This window comes from Lepisosteus oculatus, chromosome 14 (genome assembly GCF_040954835.1).
Source record: "Lepisosteus oculatus isolate fLepOcu1 chromosome 14, fLepOcu1.hap2, whole genome shotgun sequence".
NCBI lineage: Eukaryota > Metazoa > Chordata > Actinopteri > Semionotiformes > Lepisosteidae > Lepisosteus > Lepisosteus oculatus.
In genome coordinates, this window is record NC_090709.1 from 49,768,865 (window position 1) to 49,790,290 (window position 21,426).

At 41.1% G+C, this 21,426-nt stretch overlaps 2 non-coding genes across 2 annotated transcripts; both read left to right on the forward strand.

The window, feature by feature from the left end:
* The first annotated feature begins 3,815 nt into the window (after positions 1 to 3,815).
* trnak-uuu (transfer RNA lysine (anticodon UUU)) lies at positions 3,816 to 3,888 on the forward strand. The gene has a single exon. It is a non-coding gene; the product is annotated as a tRNA-Lys (tRNA).
* Positions 3,889 to 20,078: 16,190 nt separating this feature from the next.
* On the forward strand, positions 20,079 to 20,160 carry trnal-aag (transfer RNA leucine (anticodon AAG)). Its single transcript has one exon. It is a non-coding gene; the product is annotated as a tRNA-Leu (tRNA).
* Positions 20,161 to 21,426: the final 1,266 nt, after the last annotated feature.

Here is a 21,426-nt window from a genome sequence, read left to right on the forward strand (position 1 = left end):
TCAAATCTTTCGAGCTAATGATCAGGTGACCCGAGAGAGAGCGAGAGAAACACCAAGGGGTACGGAACCAGGGAACTATTTACATGGAAAACGGGCGATCTCCCCAGACTGTCTGCCCGTTTCACTGTTACCTGGATACCTCTTTATTTAACTCACTAACACTGATTTTTAGTTTAGAAGGATTCAAGTAGGGTTTTAGATGAAAGGCAGCGACCTTAATCTCTTACCAAGGTAAACGTTTCATTTTTTCAAAGAAATGTTTGTTAAAAAATAAAGTCATAGTTCCATGGGATTCAATCACAGACCATGTGACATGGGAGTCAGGAAACTAACACACAGCGCCACCGGATTTAATAACGCTATAAAAACGCTATAAAATAATGTGACTAGGCACAAAACAAGTTTACAGCACAGTACAATAATAAATGCTGACCATGACTTCAGAAGCATAAATTGCCTTACACTCAATTTAAACACAAGCTGTCTTTAGCCCTCTAAGCTGGTTCATACAGAAATGTAGAGATCGTGGCTCAGAACACACAGCTTCATTAGCGAATACATATGCAGGACAACTAGAGAAGACGTTTTACAGAGGATGGATTTTTAGAAACATCCTATTAGTGACATCACTGAAGTCAACTCCTAGGTACTGTAACTGTCGTGTGGATAGTTTCACAAGAATCAGACAAAGGTTTAAGCATCGCTTGTTCTAGATAAAACTGCAAAAAAAAAACAACCCATAATGTACTTCTTTGCGGCTCTGTTTGCCCAAATCATATATTCACAACGTGAAATCTAAAATCCGCAAAATCCGCAATATGGAAACAGAACCTGTGTAATTGTTGATAGATGATGTACTCGTAACATTTTTACAAGACGAACTACAACATTTAAAAAAATGACTTGTATGTACTGTCACGACCGCCAGGCAGTCAAGATCAAATCGTAAGCGAGCTAATCAGCCCCAGCAGCGGGTGATTATTAACAAACGCCGCCGCACAAGTTAAACCACCTGCGCACACTCACGGTGCGGTGCGCACTGCTATTTATACCCTCTTCACCTGTTTCCCACTGATCGGTATTGAGTCTACTCCTTGAGAGCTCTACCTGGCGTTTTTCCCGTACCACGTTTATTCTGGATTTTGGATTCCCCTTCTGCCTTTTCGACTTTGCACCTCGCCTCTCGCCTCGGACTGTCTGCTACCGGAGAACTTCCTGGATTACGACTTGCCTTTCGCCTTTTGACTACGACCTTGCCTCTCGTTTTGGTTTGTTCGCCTGCCTCATCTATCACCCGTGCCTGCGTCTGCACAGGATCCGTGTATCTTCCTACCAGGGATTCCTAACATGTACTTGATATCTCTAATCAATCCACGGCGACATTGTTAAAAGCAGAGTCCCAGCACAAAACGAAACTAAAACGCATACCGTTTTGCGCTTCTTATTAGTTGCTCAAAAGTAATTTGACCGTATGAAATGCATAATATAAACCTAGAAACATATACGTGAGCAGTATTTACGCACTGTAGTATCGGTGTTAAGACATACCTCTCAAATACTGTAAATCAAGTTAAAAATATCTCAAGACCGATTCTGGTCATAATGAAACCATGTTTCGTGTATGTTTTCTTTAAAGTACCGAGACCAGCCATATACTGTATGTTTATGTTCCAAAATTCATATCGTTTATGGCCTTCACACGTGTTGCGGTATGCTCCTATTCTTTTTATGCTCAGCTACTAAGATTTCCCTTCAGTGGTAAAATTAGATATGAATATTCAATACTTAAACGGGCACAGTTAAGACATTAAATATACATACTGTATACAGTACAGTTTGCATACGGTAATATGTTTATGTTCCTAAATCAATCTCTTTTATGAGCATGTGAAAGGCATGGTGAATCGGAGATTCTCAAAAATTACTGTACTTTGCATGATTGGAAACAAATGCGTGATTGCGAAATGCTCTGGTGTTACTTTTAACAAGACGGTCAATGGAAAAAAAGAATGTTGACCAGGGCAATACTTTGAGTTTACACTTACAGCTTGTCCAAGGTCATTCATTATTAATACTATTAGTAATATCTTCGTTAAAGACTTTAATGGCCACAGCTCAAACATGAGAAGTTGAGCTTTATTAGCTCCACCTTGCCGTAATTCCGGATACTATTATTTTGCTTGTCGTATTATAGGAGAATTTAAGGTAACTTGCGGTATTTACCGGTAACTCGCGGTAGACTGCGTACAGCGTACCGCAAAATAATGCGGTATCCCCCGCGCATTTTGAATGGCTGCATCTGTACATGCGAAGCATGCGCTCTACCACTGAGCTACATCCCCGATGGAAAAGGTAATGGAACAGACTTGTCCAGATGCTCACTGATCACAATCCACCACTCACGAAGAAAGCCTGCAGTTTCCCACTTTCGCGTTTCCTCTACTACAGAGTAAATTAATGGGAATGAAGAAATAAGGAAGGAAAAATAATCGCATTAAAGCTTCAAGAGACTGGGAACAAATTAATCTATTATTTTTGTATCCAGTCACACGTGCGACGGTGGTTAATTCCCAGATGGGGAAGTGCTTTTTTTCTACCTCCTAACTCGACTGTCTTTCAATTCTGTTTTATTTGAAAGCTTTTTGCATCTTTTAAGTGCTCTTGATTAAACTATGCATAGAAAAACAGCACTACTGATGATTTTCATGGACCGATGCACACTTGTTCTGTACAACTCGAGTGATAAAGCCCTGTCTGCAAATAATGTAGAAGAAAATAAAAGGGTGAACGCCCCAACCACAGGAATGGTAACAGGAAGGATCGTGTTCTTATTTGATAAGTCCTTTTGAGATGTCTTGTCAATGCACACAGGCGGTAGAGCTGAATAATTTACTTTTAGTGGTGTTTTTAAACAAAGATGGAACATGTTATTTCTATACCAGGAAGAATGGAGCAGACTTTAACTTTAAGAGGCAAAAACGACACCTTATCAAAACTAATATTAATTAAAATGACATCACAACAAAAGTGGAGCCTTGAGTGAATAAAATTAGTTTTCATTGGACGTCTGTGTCTCCATAACTTTGTAGGTGAAAGAGAGAGGATTGTGATAATTTGCAGGTGCTTCTCGGAAGTACGTTGGTGGTACAGGCGCCTTCCAAATAATTGAGTCGGGTTTGAATCCCAGCCAGTACAAACCCAAATCTTTTCAAGATAATTTGTGGTCCGCTAACACATCTTTTGAAACACTACAACAGGTAACACCCCGTGTAAAACATCTTGAGCATCTGTTAAAGCCTGAGTTTTACATACTGTAACGTAAATAAACGTTAGTGTCTTCCGGTGTGTGAGCCAATTTCTCCAAAAAAATATTTGTTAGTCTGCCAGGAGGCTGTGCAAGGTGTTATAAAATAGAATTTCCAAAAGACAGGCTCCCTAAGCTTAACATCAAGGCAGAAAAAATGCTGTTTTCTCTACAGAAATGCTCTTTACATTTCTGCAATGTTGCAACTCCCTTTATAAACGTATACAACCATAACCATAACAATAATGTTGTTGATTAAAAGATTTTATTAAATGTGAAAAAAGGTCAAAATGCTATTGAAAAAAATTAGTAATGTGAGGAAAGATGGATTGTGGGAGCCCCTTAACTACCCATGTCATGCAGTATTTCTCACTCATTCTACTGGGAGTGGTGCCGTCGCTTCTGGATAAAGTCTGTCAGTGGTCATTCCAGACGGGTCAGGTATGACTGCTCTTCGGCACAAGAGACACGTGACTTGCGAGGATCCCGACAGTGTCGGCGTCCTTTCAGAGCCCGGATAGCTCAGTCGGTAGAGCATCAGACTTTTAATCTAAGGGCCCAGGGTTCAAGTCCCTGTTCGGGCGCTGTGCCGTTTTTAATTCTATTGTGAATGTCATTCTAAATAGTCTTTTATCTTTCACTCTTCTAGCTTTACTGTGGTTATTTTAAATGTCCATTACTTGTATTTACAGTAGTGTATTTAGTGTTTCATTTCACAAACCGAAAATGTTCAAGTAGATCTTGTCACTCTACTCCACGTAATCATCTAAATTAAATCACAGTAGAGTACAGAACACGCACTGAGGACCTCACTCAGTGAGTACTCTTGAATACGACAAGAGGAAAGGCACACTGCACATCTGCAGAACATCACGTCCGAGTTTACAGTGACAGCAGAGGTTGGAAGCGACGTAGTTTTTTATTACTCGCTCGCTGAACGATCTCTCAAGAAACCTCGGTGGAGATTTAACGGGTGTCTAATAATCACGTTCAAAAAGATGACGATAAGTTTTTTTTTTAACTAGGTAGCCTTAATGGCAACACGGTGTGAGTAGATTTTAAAGCAGCTGCAGAGTACCCGTAATGGCAACACAGTGCTTTGAGTTCGGCTTTTCTTATTTCTTCTGCAGAACCAGTGGAATCGGAATATACTGATCCGCATAAGAAGCGCTTTCGGGTTCTGATCATTTTTATTGAACGCTGCTCTAAGTACCACAGGCAAGATGGCTGGTGGTCTAAGGCGTTGCGTTCAGGTCGCAGTTAACCCTGGAGACGTTTGTTAAAATCTCACTTCTAATAAAGAGGTCTTTCTCGTTAGAGTAGAAACGATAGAAGCCTTTCTCGCATTTCACGTGTTTAATGTTAACTGTCTCATTGGTTGCCTTAGTGATTAATGGCTCTTCTCCCTCGCAGGGTGACGGCAAACTTCTTCAGAGAGGGAGTCTCCCACGCACGGCTTTTCTTTATCAAGAGCTGAGACAACAGAAACAGACTTCAAACTGACATGAATTACTTCTTGAGCGTTTATGACCGTCTTTAAAAGCTGAGAGCAGGTGAAAAAGTATTTGGAAATGAGGAAATAACTGCTGACAGTAAACAGAGCTGACGCTCAGCTGCAGACAAGCGCTCCTCGTTAGTATAGTGCTGAGTACCCCCGCTTGTTGCGCGGGAGACTGGGGTACGTTTCTGTGACAGGGCGCTGGTTTAATTTTTTAACAACCTGAGTTCACTTAAAAAGTGTGTACTGTGTACTACGTTTCGGACTAGTTACGGCGGTAGAATATGGAGTTCATCTCCAGCTTTGAGCTCAACTGCAACAAGAAGTCATGCTTAATGTAGTATAGTGAGTAGACATCGCGAGACAACAGATTGAGAGAGTAGAAGGCGGGAATATATGGTGTAAGGGCGTGATCTGTGTAGTTAATAAAATAGTTAAACTAATATGAAAACGTCTCTTTATTAAGATACACAACATTTATGGCGACGAGAGATGAGTGGTTAACGGACTCAAAGCGAGCAGAACACGAACTTCTGAATTTTCGGACTTTTCGTTTAGCTTGCGCCATGGAAGATATGGCAGCCGCGCCGAGAAGCTTTGCTTATGCTCAGCTTTTTCCACCATTTCTACTGAACCTCGGAGCTCCGTATTTGTATACGGAATACAAGATATGGATGGAGTCGTACAGATTTTTTTAAATAGCCAGTGGATCTACAGAAGCTCAGGATGCCGTGAGACGGGCTACACTACTGCACTGTATCGGGGCTCCCGTGCAGCGGATTTTCGCCAACCTCCCTGGAGAAAAAGGTACATATGAACAGACTGTAGCTGCCTTAGACGCTTACTTTACACCGCGGAGAAATGTGGTTTTGGAACGGCATAAATTTAGGCAGAGAACTTAGTCTCAGGACGAATCTGTTGTTGCTTTTGTGACTGCACTAAGAGAACTGGCTAAATCGTGTGACTTTGGAGTATTGGAAACTGACATGTTAAGAGATCAACTTGTGGAAAAATGTGCACATAAGAGACTATAAATTGCTGCAGGAGGAAGGGCTGACTTTAGAAAGAGCTCTTACAGTCGCTAGAATTCATGAAGCAGCTCAAGCAGAATCAAGAATGCTTTCTGACCACAGTGACAAAGTGACACTGAACGGGGCGCTCGCTCAAACTTTACAAACAAAAGCCGAGCAGCCGGACGCAGTCATGCTAGAGATATAGAAGAACAGGGGACGGCTGACATCACATGTTAAAGGTGCGGACTAACAATGCAAAAAGCAGATGAATGCGGAGCGTGAACAGCAAAATGTCTACACTGTAAGAAAACAGGACATTATGCACACGTCTGCAGAACATCACGTCCGAGTTTAAGGACAGCAACATCAGAGATTGGAAGCTAGGAAGTTTCAGGTCTGTTTTTTTATTATAGGTTCAAGAAAGTCTGAATACCTTTGCAAGAAGTATTTCAGAATCCCACTCAAATCCAGTATGAATGCCGGATAAATCTACATTGTACAATTAGTATACTGTTTGTCCGTTGAATCAAACACGCCTTATGAAGCATTTCTAAAACAGGAGAGATCGTTATGGAATGGGTCTTCCTGTAAAAATAAAATGACTTCACTATAAGCAGAGGTGTGAAAGCCTGCTCTACAGAAGAACTATAGCCAGAGATGCCAAAGAGGTCGAGATTTCACCACGTGAGAGAAAGCATCTCAGAAAACGAAGTTGCGGTCAATTCCACGCGTTATAAAAACACTAGGTCAAACAACAAGAGCTGAAGAGCCGCTGTTGAGAGTAACGTGGCCGAGCGCTCTAAGGAGCTGGCTTAAACCTCCAGTCTCTTCAGGAGCATCTGTTGGAGTCGCACTGCTACAGCGTATCTCCTTGTTAAGTATCCCTTTTACTGTTGTTGCTGCCTCCAGGCGATGTAAACCAGATTCAGAAAAAAATAATTTGAACAACATTATTCCCATGCTTTCTCGAAGGTCCAGTGGCCAAGTGATAAGGTGTCGGTCTTGTAAACTGAAGATTGTGGTTTCAAACCCCACCCATGCCTGTTTCAAAGTCTTCAAAAAAACTTGCAATGTAGGAGTCTCAATAGTAAGAGAACATAACTGTCGCCAGTGATTAATATTCTTGCATATCCTGCCTTGTTTTTTAGTCGACAAAGCTTGTTTCTCTTCACACCCATCTTCCGAATGATCGCCTCAGCATTGGGAAGGAACGTGCGCTTGGTACAGCCCCCGACTCCATGGTCTGATCACAAACAGATCGGGTGAGCTGTCAGTCCAGGTTGGAAGTAACGTTCGAAAGCACTAAAAATCTGACTTAGGAACAAGAAGACCATGTTTTTTTAAACGAGTAAACGATAAAATAATATACTGCCTGCAAGACTATGTCAAGTTCAAGTTCAAGTCCAAGTTTATTGTCATTATACTCATACACAGGTATATGGTATAACGAAATGCTATTTAGCTAGCTCTCGGACATAAGTAGTACAAGAAAAAAACACAACAACAATACATGTATAACAAAAGAAAGACAGAGACAACAGCCGATGTGCAAAAAAAAAACAATGGGCAGTGTGCAAAACAACAAAAAGGTAACAGGTTATGTGCAAAAACATGCATCAAAAGAATGGAATAAAGGGATAGAAATGATGGGGAGTGAGCTTTTTGACATGTAAGGTAGAGGTAGATTTTCAATGTGTGTTTGGGTTTTTGGTAAGAAAGAAGGCACTGTGAGGTTCAGGTCATAGGTGAGAGGTGAGGAGAGAGTGAGAGAGGCTGGGAGTTTAATAGTTTGATAGTGCGGGGATAAAAACTGTTTCTGAGTCTGGTAGTCCGGACCCGAATGCTCCGGTACCGTTTTCCATGTCATGCTAAACGCCACAAATTGTTCGTCCAGTTGTATCAATCGTCCTAAAGTTACGGAAAATCGGATGCGACTGGTTCACTCAGCACCCATTTCTTCAGGATAGTCGAGCGGTTTAAAACAGCAAATTCACCGATTTGTGTCTTTTAAGCTTTGTGTTTCGCTCTCCAAATAGAGGCATGGGTTCAAATCCCACTCCCGACAATCAGGCGTTTTACCCTGTCTTTTTTACCTGCCTTTACACTGTTTCAGTCTTGTTGTGCTCGCTGACAATCACAATACGAGGAAAACGGAGAAACTGCTTAGCAAAAACTTAACGGACAGAAAAAAGCTTCGTAAACACGTGAATGTGATTAGCAGCAGTAAGGTATGCATTCAAATGTTTAAGGCTGATTTATAACAGCAGCAGAAGAAAGGTGCAGCACAATGCAATTTGTGAGAATTCTCGGGTTTTTATGCTGCTTGGACTTCTTTCAAGCCTATGAGGTGACCCCCGTTTTATTTTCATTTTCAAACTTCAGAACCGAATAACAAAGAGGTTTCATGTGTGACAGCATTCCGTTGCAAATACCGTTTCCACGATGTATTCAGCGACGGGAATGAAATATTTTAGTGCTGGCTCAAATGCGAGGAATTTCAGAAAAACCTGGAAAAGCAACGCTTGCAGTAAATGACAAATTTAAAGCGTGTAGTCAGCATGAACAGAACAACGCAATGCTCTGTAAAACGATCTGAAGCCGCAATTACTCTTTTATCTCAGGCAGTTCATTCCCATACGATGTTTCCGCAGAATAAATGAAATGCCGAACTCCAAACATGTTGTTGCCATTATTGTTTCTCCTGCTGCTGTAGTTTTAAGCTTTAATCAGTGGGTATGTAATGTTGTAAAGGGGCTGGACTACTTTGTTCAGTCCAAATTCCATTATGTGAATTTATGCTTTTTTTTAATATAAGCATTAACAACACAATGCGTGCTCAAAAACCGTTACTTATAAGCTTAAGAAGCGGCAGTGTTTTGACAAAGTGTGGTATTCGAATAGTAAATGCTGAAGTGTTTAATACTTGCTTGTGAGCCTTAGATAAATTGCCTGCTGCAATTTCAGCAAGCGGAGTTCTGCTCAGCTGCCTGTAGTACACATTGCTGATTCCTTTTGTGAGGGCACGGGCAATCTTTCAACGATAAGGCTGACGTGCCTGTCGAAATTGTGTTTCCCTTTCACTGTGTTGTATTTGCCCTACTAGTACAACATCAATTGTGATGTCATCATTGCCCATTGGTTTGTCTTGTTGTCATTGTGTATTTTACATTACAGGAACTGAAAGTACTGAACTGAAGGTACTGAAGGTAGGAACTGAAAGTACAGACTGCTTTAATTATAAGAAAGTTTTTTTTCTGCTGTTCTCTTTCCTGATGTATTGGTATTTTAAGGCTATTGGGCAGCAAGGATTTATCTTCCTGAACTCGCTATATAACATATGGGTCCATGGTCATCTTAGTTTAGATGTACCTTTTAGAGTTGGTATTATTCTCCATTGTTCAGCCTTCAGACATACTTGGAAAGTTTTAGGCACAGACATAATCTTTCTTAATCCCCTTTTATCCTGAGGTGACGTCCCAGGCACGCTTGCCCCCTGAGAATATTCACTGTGCTCTTCAGGCTTTTTTTCTGATTCTACACAGATTTTTTCTCCTTCAAACATGTCACCACTGTCTGTGCTGCCGTGTGCAGCCCATGCATCTTCTGTATCTCCTGATGAACTCCTGAGCTCTGTGTTTCCTTCCAAACTATGTCCCTCACTTTGACTTGAAATATTGACTATAGATTGTGTACTGTCATCTGGTTGTGAATCCTTACCAATACTCACCCCCTTCTGCGCCCTAAGCACTTGGATTCTTACTTTTTTTCTATCTTCATGCCAAATCACTGATAACCATTTCCTGTTGCTGGAGCAATCCTCTCCAAGGACTCTGTTTGACAGTGTTGACCACATATTGTCATGCCACCTAATTTTTTTTCTAGCTTAGAAAACTTCAGAAATTCTTTGATCTCATTCCCTACTTCACCAGCCCTTGACCACAGGTCTGGCCTCCTACTCCTCTGTCCTCCTTTAACATGTGGCATTGCCAAAAATCTGAAAAATAGGGAACACATCTGAATGAAGTGGAAACATAATTGAAATTCAACTCCCAATGGATGTTAATAGTGTAGGAGTGCAACAGATGTACAAGCCATTAAATGTTCTTATTTCTGTGTTTAATTTTTGAGGGACCCTATATTTTGATATAGCATCAATCACAAAACAGCATTCTGTCACTGTCACGACCAGCAGCCAGGGGAGATCAACTCACAAAAGAACTAACCAGTACCAGCAGCGGGTTAATAATAACATTTGTTAATCCACCAGCAAAACACTGTTTTAACCATTCAAACCCGCTTCCCGCTACTCGGTATTGAGTCTTCTCTTTGAGAGCTCTACCTCGCGTTTACTCTGAATCTCGCTTACTGGTTACTGAACTCCCTTTTGCCTCTCGACCTTGGACCTTACCTTCTGTTTTGAATTGTTTGCTTCTCTCTGTACTTCCAGTATTTCGATCTACCTTTCACCTAACAATCTCGTTCTGAATTGTTCGCCTGTCTCAATAACTACTTGCTCCTGCATCTGCACAGGATCTGCATACCTTTTCACTGAGGATTTCTGACAGTCACAGCCACATAAAAAACTAGAAAAGAAGTATGTGTTTCTTAAAAAAAATACCCCAAATTGTTTTTGTTTTTTAAAAGTCAACATATCTGGGTTGTGTTTGCAAGATTTTTTAAAATTGGAAAGTTTGTGTGGGTATGATTGTAAAAAATCAAATCATAACTGAAGAAGGCTCCATGCTCAAAACATTGTGTTTTCTTCTTCTCTTTTCAGCATGGAATAAACCTATTACTTTTTCCTTGGAGATTACCATGTGCCAATACGATAAGATCACTGTATTGACCATATACAATTTCTTGCATTAGAAATTCCTATTTTGCATATCCCAGCTTGCTCTCCTTGAGACACACATACAGGGAGAGAAGCTGGGGGTCAGAGCGCAGGGTCAGCCATTTATACGGCACCCCTGCAGCAGTTGGGGTTAAGGGCCTTGTTCAGGAGCCCAATGGAGTAGGATTCCTCTGCCGACCGTGGGATGTTAACCAGCAACCTTCCAGCCACAGGTGCAGATCCTTAGCCACAGAGCCGCCGCTCTGCCAAATGTGCCAATTCTTTAAAAGCAGTCCAAAAAAATGCAAATTTATTTTTAAAAATAGCTGTTGTACAGAACATCAGTGGCTATTGAAGAGTACATACAAGCACAGAGACAAGTTAATAAACTTGGAATGACTACTTACAGCTCTGGAAAGACCGAAGATATTGTTTCCGGTTGTTAAGGAACAAGTAATAGGTTTATTCCATGCTGAAAAAAAAGAAGAGAGAAAACAATGTTTCGGCCATGGAGCCTCATTCAGGTGTGAGAGAGAGAAGGCAGTAGGCAAAGGTAATGTAGTGGGAGAACAAAGGCTGGGAGGGAGGAGGGGTGAGAGGCGGGAGCAGGGGACAGAAAGAGAGGCCAATCAAGAGGTGTGAAGTCAGAATAGGTGTTGAGAGGTGTGAAATGAAACTTCCAATGAATGGAGAAAATTTAGTAGAATAGTAGTCTTTCGTTTAGAGAAGGGGTAAGGTGTGATCCTAGCTGCAGGATATGTTTGGTTTTGGTATTCTTTCTAATGTATGAGTTCAGAAAACCATCTTTGAGAACACAGATGGAGAGATTAGAGTGGTCGTGGCCATCAGAGGTGAAATGAGAAACAGTGGTTTTTGGAGAGATCTTTAATCTTCATAGCCCTGACATGTTCTCTGAAGCGGTCTCCAAGTCTCCTTCCTGTTTCTCCAATATAGAGAGAAACTGGGCATTTACGCAAGAGATACAGTAAATAAGGTTGCTGGAGGTACAAGATGCCATCTGGGTGATCCAGAATTGTCCTGAGGGGCCTTGAATGAGTGTGGTGTTGGATGTGTACTTGCAGGCGATACAGCGAGCTCTGTTGCAAGGGAAAGTACCTGGTGTGGTAAAAAAGTACCTGAGGGCGGTCAAGGGAGCTGTGAACAAGAAGGTTGTGCAGATTAGGTGACTGGTGATATGAGATGATGGGGCGGTCAGAAAAGAGGGCCCCAATGGAGGGATCATCCTGTAGGATGGAAAAGTTGTCGTTAACAGTCCTGGGGATAGGAAGTGTGTTAGGGAAGCACCAAAGGAATGCGGTTGTTACGGTGGGAGTTCCTGATTGGGTTGATGGTCCGAGGGGTGTTTTTGGCTCGGGCAAGGGCCCTGTCAATAACACTGCTGGGGTATCCTCTGTTGATGAAAAAGGAGTTCATTTTGAGGGTTTGGTTCTGGAATTCGATGTCGTCGCTGCATATTTGTTGTAGCCGAAGGAACTGTGAAAAAGGGAGAGATTTTGAGTATGTTTGGGGTGAAATGAGCTATACAAGATATATGTGTGAATCCGTGGGTTTGTAATAAACAGAAGTGGAGAGTCTGTGGTAGTTGATGGAGAAGTTGATGTCCAGAAACTGAAGAGTAGTTGAAGATATGTTAACTATATATTTGAGGTACAGGTGGAAGTTGGTGAAATGGTGCAGGAAGCACTTAAGCTGATCGTTGGAGCATGTGGCGGCACTGACGCAGTCATCAATACATCGCTTGTAGAGGTCAGGGACATAGCCAGTGTAGGAAGCGAAGAAGCGTTCTTCTACCCAGCCAACAAAGATATTGGCATAGCTGGGTCCCATTCTGGTGCCCATGGCAACTCCACTCACCTGTTGGTAAAAAAGATTATTGAAGGAGAATGCGTTCAGTCTGAGAACCAGTGTTTCTGGTTGTTGTCCTTTAATTGATCTGGCACCAAAACATTAATCCTAAACAGTCAAACAAGTCCATGTGATGAAAACCCTTATGCTCTTTAATGTTTTTTTACGCACTAATTTCCCCCCCTCCCACTCATCAGCTTTTGGATGAGAGATTCTGACCACTATATAAGATCAGAAGCAGTAGAAGAAACGGGCTTCTTTTCTGCTTATTTAACACACTCCTAATGCAAACAACACATTACGAGTACAATGGAAAGTTTGCACCAAATGGGATCAAGCAATTTAAAACATATGTTCAGGGTACAGGAAAGTTGTTATAGAGATGAATGGTATTCATGAAACAAATAATGTTGCAAAAAACTTTGCCAAAAGTCACAACCCATTTAACATTCATCAGACAGGTTAATCAGTTGGATATCTCTTAGGTTCTAAATGCACTTAACGGCTGTATAATGCAAGCAAAAGAGTAAAAAGAACAGTAGTGAACTACATTTCTTACAATAATAAACAGCCATTTGATCTTGTGAATGATCTATCATACACCCTTGAAATGATGTTAAAGATTTGGAAGTTTGCACAGCTTGTAGTCTTTCTAACTCCATGAGACACACAGACAGGGAGAGAAGCTGGGGGTCAGAGCGCAGGCCGCTGTGCTCTTGTGCCAAACAGGTCATACAAAGACTGCCATTCCTTATATCTTTCCCTGAACCTGTGTGTCACTTCCTCACCTTCCAGAAGCAAAATATCGAGCTTCCACACACCCTTCCCCACAGTAACAGCTGTTGGAATAGAAATTGTACATGACAGCAGACAATGGTCAGAGAAAAAAAAACAGGGGTTAGGCCTGCGGTCGTGCAAGTAAAATCATGTATCAAAACAAAATGCGTGAGCCTTGGGTCCCATTAGACTAGTCCCATGTGAAACCTGCCCTCCCCTGACTATGAAGTTTGAAGCCATCTTTCAGTTTAAAATCTTTACATAATGTTTGCAATAATATTGATGATTTATCAAATTGGACCCGTCTCTCGCCCCTCATTCTGCCTTCTCTTTCTAAAAGAGAATTAAAATCCCCAGCTAAAACCACTGGTTCCCATCCCAATCAATATACTCAGTTCCTGAATTAGGACATATCTGTCATGTGAGCAACTCAGACAATATATATTTAAGAGTTTAAATTAGACATTCATGAAACCCAGATACACCACCAGTGCTCTCCCTGGTTTCACTACAAGGTGCTGACGTACCTCTACCATCTTATTTTTAATTAGAACAGCTATACCATCAGATTTATTTTCTTTGGACCCACTCCAGATTGATGGGCCCAATGTCCCCAGTTCTTCCATATCCTTATGGCAGTTTTTAAAGGGTAACCCACACTCCTGTAACAACACAATATCAGCATTTACCTTCCTCACAAAAGATAGTATATTCCTTGCCCTTAACTTGGAGCGAATGCTTCTCACATTTATGGACACAATATTAAGAGCCATACTTAAGTAGGACCAGGGGAGACTTAAAGCTCTGGCTACAATCATTCAGTAGGTGACACCTACTATACAGGCCTCCCCCCCCTTTTGTTTTAATTGTCTCCTCCTCCACCACCCCCACAATCCATAGGATATATCTCCACCTGCCTTCCTTGAGTCTCTGGTTCTAAAGCTTGGTAAGTAAGATCACATATATTGGAGACATCTAAACCCATGGGAGAACCTACCTGAGGACTCGGAAAATGATCTTCCCTCACTCTTCTGCTCAGAGTTAAACCATTTTCTAAATCTAATGTCTCTTTTAGACTGCACCCTCTGTTCTGTACATTTCATTTGAAAAACAGAACACAAGGCCTCTATTTTCACCTAATCCAATCAAAGAAGGAATGTGTTTAAATCCACCATAACCATTTTTTGTCTTCATGCAATGAAACAGGTACTCTCCATGCACAGTTCCAGATGCCATCATCATCCAAGACTTTCTGAAGCTCACCTTTCACTAAACAATACTTAGACAACCATGTCACAACATCTTCCTTCATCACCATCTCATTAAACATGCGAACAATCACAGTCCTATTAATTAATAATAATTGCTTACACTTATACAGTGCTTTTCTGGACACTCCACTCAAAGCGCTTTACAGGTAATGGGGACTCCCCTCCACCACCACCAATGTGCAGCATCCACCTGGATGATGCGACGGCAGCCATAGTGCGCCAGAACGCTCACCACACATCAGCTCTCAGTGGGGAGGAAAGCAGAGTAATGTAGCCAATTCATAGGGGGGGATTATTAGGAGGCCATGATTGGTGAGGGCCAATTGGAAATTTGGCCAGGACACCGGGGTTACACCCCTACTCTTTTCGAGAAACGCCCTGGGATTTTTAATGACCACAGAGAGTCAGGACCTCGGTTTTACATCTCATCCGAAGGACGGCGCCTGTTTACAGTCCAGTGTCCCCGTCACTATACTGGGGCATTAGGACCCACACAGACCACAGGGTGAGTGCCCCCTGCTGGCCCCACTAACACCTCTTCCAGCAGCAACCTTGGTTTTTCCCAGGAGGTTTCCCCTCCAGGTACTGACCAGGCTCACACCACATTAGAAACATCCATCAGCTTCTGCCATTCAAACATTCTAATCAGGCCCACATCTTTTTTTCTACTCTATTTTTATCCAAAATTGTTCCAGTAACTTCGCCGATTGAAACTAATGTCAAAACCAATTCCCTTCAGCAAAGTGATTAAGAATTTGACATCTAATGCCTTAATCCTTTCTGTAACACCTTCCTTGAAAAGTCCAACCGTGAAATATCACCCGAGTGAGCCAAACCCTCACCACCCTTATACACCAAAAGTGAGCAAAAGTAACGGTGCATGCCGACCCTACAGGCCGCCATGGCCGTTACAAATGTGTCAAAAGCAAACTAAACCTAAACCGAAACCTCTGCTGTGCACCAAACCCACCAAAACCCTATTCCCTTAATCTTACACTTATACAAAAACTCCACTCTCGACTTCTGGGTTTAACCCTTTACATCTCGAACACTGGTTAGAGACTCAGTGTGTCCCAGGCTCAGCGGTTATATAGGACAGGAATCGGCGAGCTGCAGGTGAAACTCGTTGTTCTGCGCTCCCCGTGCGGAATGCTCGTCTCCTCCCTCCAGACTCATCAAACCGCCTTCATACTCTATAGCGGGAAAAAAAAACTCCCTTTACTGTCTTCATACAGTACATCCCTCTTAAATCCCAGAAACACAGAAACTCCGGGGCGTTTCTGTGAGTCAGTACTAGGTTTCTCTGTTCGAGGTTACAAGCAGAAACAATAAAAGCGCTGAAAGCAGGAAGTTATTTCTGCTCGTAGGCATAAATGTGTAAAAATAAATGTTCTGATTCCTAAAACCTAATAAAATCCATGTAAGTCTCCTTTTCGTCCCCAATGCATATAACTGAATATAAACCAGTCACGTTCAGCTACTTTTCTGATGTATATGAATACACTAGTTCTGGTGCAGCTCTTACAACAAAGATACTTAAGAACTTTTTTTTCATACGAGCTCTTGCCGTTTTTAAATTGAATATTTTTTCATTTCAGTAAATCACACGAAACACCAGCAACACTCATTGTAAGCATCTGACCAATCACATTCCTGAATTTCAAACCCATTTAGTATTTATTTTTAACTTGTTTTATTTTTTTTTAAATTTTAAAACCTGTTTTAAGTATTCTTGCCATTTTTAGCATATTGTAAGTGGATTTTTTCAAATATTTTATTTTTTAAATCATATCAACCCATTGTAAGTTCCCATTGATAATTCCTGAGCTTTATAACTGTGTATTATTTCTTTTTACCTTTTTTATTTTTTTTATTATTTTACAGAGCTTTTTAATATATTGTGAGCATTTTAGTGTCATTTTAAAATAGGACTATCAATGCTCCTGACTTTTAAACCTGTATTTATTCTGACATTATTCTCTCCACCTGCAGATGAGGGAGGTATTTGATTTTAAATTTGTTGATTTGGGGGGAAAATGTACATTCATTTCCTTGTATGTATCACCAGTGAGAAACTTTTTTTGGATGAATTGCATTTTTGGATGAATTGCAATCTTTACTTCAAGGCCTTCAGGCTGATATAGAAATGACGGGAGATTTAAATGACACATTTGATAAATCAGACAGGAACAGCATAACATCTAAAATGGCAGAACCCTCTAAAGTACTGAAAAAATTCCGGCACATTCATAATAAATACAATTTATTTAATTTAAAGGATAAAATTTGCTTTAAAAAGAAAACCACAATTTGTACGATATCATATTTCAATATCGACATTCAGATGAAGAATTTGAGGATTTGAATATCATTGAAGAGTACATCGATTTTGGGACAATGTTTGCATCTGAATAATCCTTCCTCCTGGAAAGAAGGAAAAAAAAGTTTTGAGTCTCAGTCTTCAGGATCCACCCCAAAAAACGTGCAAATTTGTTTCCGATGTATTTTGGATAAAGATATAACTCTCATAGAAGATACATTTTATCAGTTGAATGTAGTCGATACTTTCGACTTTTTATATGATGATAGGACCTACATTTAGGGCTCAGTACTGATAACACTGCTGCTATTGATGGAGTAGAAATAAGTGATGTACTGGCAGTTTTTTTTCTGAGGCAAGAGGTCCTAGAACACCTCCTATAAAAATGTTAAGATTCAGAGCAAGAAATATTTTTCCACCTCACCTAATGCTATTGCATTAACGAGGCTGAAGTTGGCTTCTTATTCGCCAGCTGCTGCTTTGTGTTTTTCGTTCCATCTTAAATGCTACTGCTGTGATGTTATGTCGTCTTTCGCCTGTAGATGGCTCTCTACAGTCATTTTTAAAAATACTTATCCGGATGTATTATTGTACATTTCCTCAGTAAAGGGGAATATGTAAGTAGAGACTGTCCAAATTGCATTTTGTATGAAACACATTTCAGAAACACAACTCACAATAAAACAAACTGGCATGTTATACCACGAGTAAATAAGACAAAGGCAAAACGTAAATTCACTTCCTGCATATTTTCCACGACCTTGCCTTCTGATCATAAAAAGTCTCAAACTCTTGCATTTTACAAGAAATTTTAATATAGCCGTTTTAAATGGGACATTTAGAACATGGCATATGAGACTATATGGTTAACTGAGGATGAGCAGAGGGTGATCGAACCTACCTCCTGGTTATAAAAATGTCTAAAAATTCTGACACAGATGTGTGATAGACAATGGAAAAGACTATCAAAATCCTGAACTTCAGGACATTGTACTGTACTGTTTTTTTTAAATACGACCCTCTGAACATGGCACGAGAGAATACATTGTCAAATGGTAAATGCAATGTTTGCTATATTTCTAGGGCCCTCCCTCCTGATTTTAAAATCATCTCATATTTCTGACATCAAGGTGTGAGACACAATATAACAGACTGTCAAAATCCTGAACTTCAGGACATTTTATGATACCATTTTAAAAATATGACCCTCTGAGCATGGCATGTGAGAAAATGGCATGTGAGAATGCATTGGGAAAAGGTGAATTCAATTTCTGCTGAATTGCTATTGCCCTCCCTCCTGATTACAAACTCGTCTCACAATTCTGACACTGAGGTGTGAGACACAATGTAACAGACACTATTAAATTGTGAAGTACAAGAGATTATACTGTTACGTTTTTTTTTAATATTGACCCTCTGGCATGTGAGGACTTGTAGTCAACAAAATAGCACACATTCTGCCAATTTGCTTTGTCCGTCCTTCCTCGTTACCAAAACATCTTAGTATACCGACACTAAGGTAAATGTCTCTAAATCCAGAAGTTAGGTTGTCAAAGTATATCGGAGTCAACCGATACTGATCAGGTTCTGCTGCTGCTGAGCCCGCAGCCTTCACCATAAGGTCCAATTCCCCAAGCCTGTACCCTTCAGAAATTGCAGTATAGAATGAAAAAAACTCCAATAGATATCGGCCACTGTTGGCGATTTTCCTTTAAGAGAGATAGATAATACTTTATTAATCCCGTAGGGAAATTGACAAATGATTCTCCAGAAATTTTACGGAGTGTATCACTTTCACTGAGACCGAGGAGTGTTAAGCTGTACATGAGTCTTTGTGGCTCAGTTGTTAACAAAAAGGGTGGTGGTTTGAGCCTTCCCAGGGACGCTATGAGCCTTTTAATGTACACACCCGTCTCACTTTACCTCCACGGCCGGTCTTGTACCGCAATCAAATACAGAGCCCGCAGGGGGCAGTAGGCTCGCAAATATAGCTCACTGTGTATATAATGAAGAAGCGGAGGTTAGTTTCTCATCTGCATGTTGCAGAGCCTTATGCAACTCGCAACAACAGTTGGGGTTTGATCCCTGCACGGGCTATTAGTTGAAAGACCATTGTAAATGACGTGTAACAGATTTATCCAGCTGGCTTTTATGTTTCATACTAAATTGCTATCTTGAAACCAAAATAATTAGAAATATGGAACACAACTGTTGTTCCCCATGAAGGAAAGCTGTTTTACACTGACGTCACTCCTTTTTATTTAATCCAGATTTTAAAAACAACTCCGCCCTATCAAAGGAAAATGTTACACAAAAGTTGGAAAGCACACTCTGAATCCATCTGTATATTTGATTTCCGCAATCCGTTTAAGGCTGCCTATGTTAATCGTAAGTGTATAGATGAAACATTTAATATATTGTTCAGTTTAAATCAAAATGCTTTACTACTACAAGAGAGAAGTATAGTATGGAGGATGCGACAAATGTGTGATTTCTTGGAAGAAAACTACTTTTCTTTGCGTTCGAAATTAATTCGAAACAATTGACACACAAACCCTTTGTCTTTTTTAAAGAGATTATATCTTTAAACAGACAAATGTATAAAATGTGTTTTTTTTACCTAGAGATTTTGGACAGGGGCGATGTATTACTAGTAGAGGCTGCTGACTAACACTGTACTGTCTGGAGATCAGCTCCATTTGCAATAAAAAAACATGCGTAACAAAGCTGGAGAGCAGCTGAACTTGTGCTCAGTAGTCAGAATGGTGCTGAGGGTTCAATACTGGCTTTGTTGTATTAGTACAAGCTGCACAGGCTCTGAATCAGACCATTTCAATTAGTCTGATCAGTGCAGGACAAGTTAATGTAGAATTATTGCTTTGTCTGTCTCTTGTTTGTATATAAATGGATGTCTCTGATAACTTAATGTTAGTTTTTATTTTAGTTTTAGTTTTACGATGTAGGTCATGCGTTGATATATGACATGTCTCATTCCTGATTCAGCTCATGCTCCATAGGAGAGAAGAGATTCCTCCTGTTTCTTGTACATCCATATCAGAACAGAAGCCCATGTCACCCAGCTGTGATTCAAGATCGAGTTGCATCTTCAACATTTTCAACTGAGTCGGGCAACAAGAGCAAAACCCACCAGGCTTCCTCCGGGCAAGTATTGAGACAAAGAGACAGTGCACAGCGGGTAGCGTGGCCGAGTGGTCTAAGGCACTGGATTAAGGCTCCAGTCTCTTCGGGGGCGTGGGTTTGAATCCCACCGCTGCCAGGTGCTTCTGTCGAGACCCTCTTTCAGCTGGTTTCAGACAAAAGGGAGGGAACTGCTTTTTGGCAGTCTCTCGAGAAACTAAGCAGAGTGTTTAAAGATACTTTCTCAGCTTGACATCAAGGCACAAAACAAAAACCTTCTTGCGTCCTCTCAACCCAAAAGCGCTTTGCCACTTTTTGCGTTATGCAGGGAACGACGTCTGCCCAGATCCCTTTTGTGTCAATGCAAATCGTAGTGTGCCCTCCGTTTTAATGTTGGCTGTGCTGGCGTGCTGCTTCTGTCTGTGAAACTTGAATGTTCTGCTTCTTCGCACCGAATCGTCGGCGGGGGTTGAGCTTGTTAAATCTTTGCGCATAGCGCTCCTTTGGAAGTACTTTGTCCAAGTTCAAAAGCGATCGTGGGATTTACTTCATGCGTGCAAAAAGCATGCCTCGCACGACAGATTTAAATGGGGAATGGAGCCTGCTTCTTGCTGTTTTTCCTGTGGTTGCAGTTACAAAGTTGATCGTGCTTTCACATTCTGTTAACAGTATTCACTGGCTGAGCTTTATCAGTTGGTTTTTAAAGGAATCTCTGCTTCGGTTCCAGAAAAGTCATCTGTAGTGTGTTTTTTTCCGTGCCCATGGCAGTCTTTTAAAGCTGGTAGTAATGGCGGCGAAGTTAATTTTTTATCCTCTTTAAAAGAATAAGGACGGGCTGGGGTGAGCTCCATTTACCACTCTTTCAGCTAACCGCCAAACTCGTGAACTGATTACACTGCAGAGCCACAGGCGCCTCGCTTTTCTCCATTCTCTGGGTTAGGGTGAAAAAAAAACTTTGCTGGTATTAGCTGGCCTGCTGGGAGTACCTCTTCTTCACTGATAAGCAAGATTTGTGTTTCATCTTTCGCAAGCTGTATAGATTTCTTTCAAAACAAGTTGTTCCAGAAAGGAAACGAACACTTGCATTCACCTGAATTAAAAGGCATGGGATTTGCCCGTAAGGATAAATTCTGTACAGTAAGACAGGAAGAAAGTCACCGCTGGGAATCGGACCCAGGAACTCCTGTTTACTAGACAGGCGCTTTAACCAACTAAGCCAATGCGCCGGCAAAGTGCTGTCCTTTGACAGCCACTTGGACACGTCTCAACTGCTCTGAGACATCTGTGTTCGGTGTGCACCGAGCCTGCTCGCCTTGCAAGTTGCCTGATTTACATGCCATAGCTCCACCACTAAGAGAAAGGATGAGAAATGGCTTTTATCTGTCACTTTTCATGTCAGAGGATC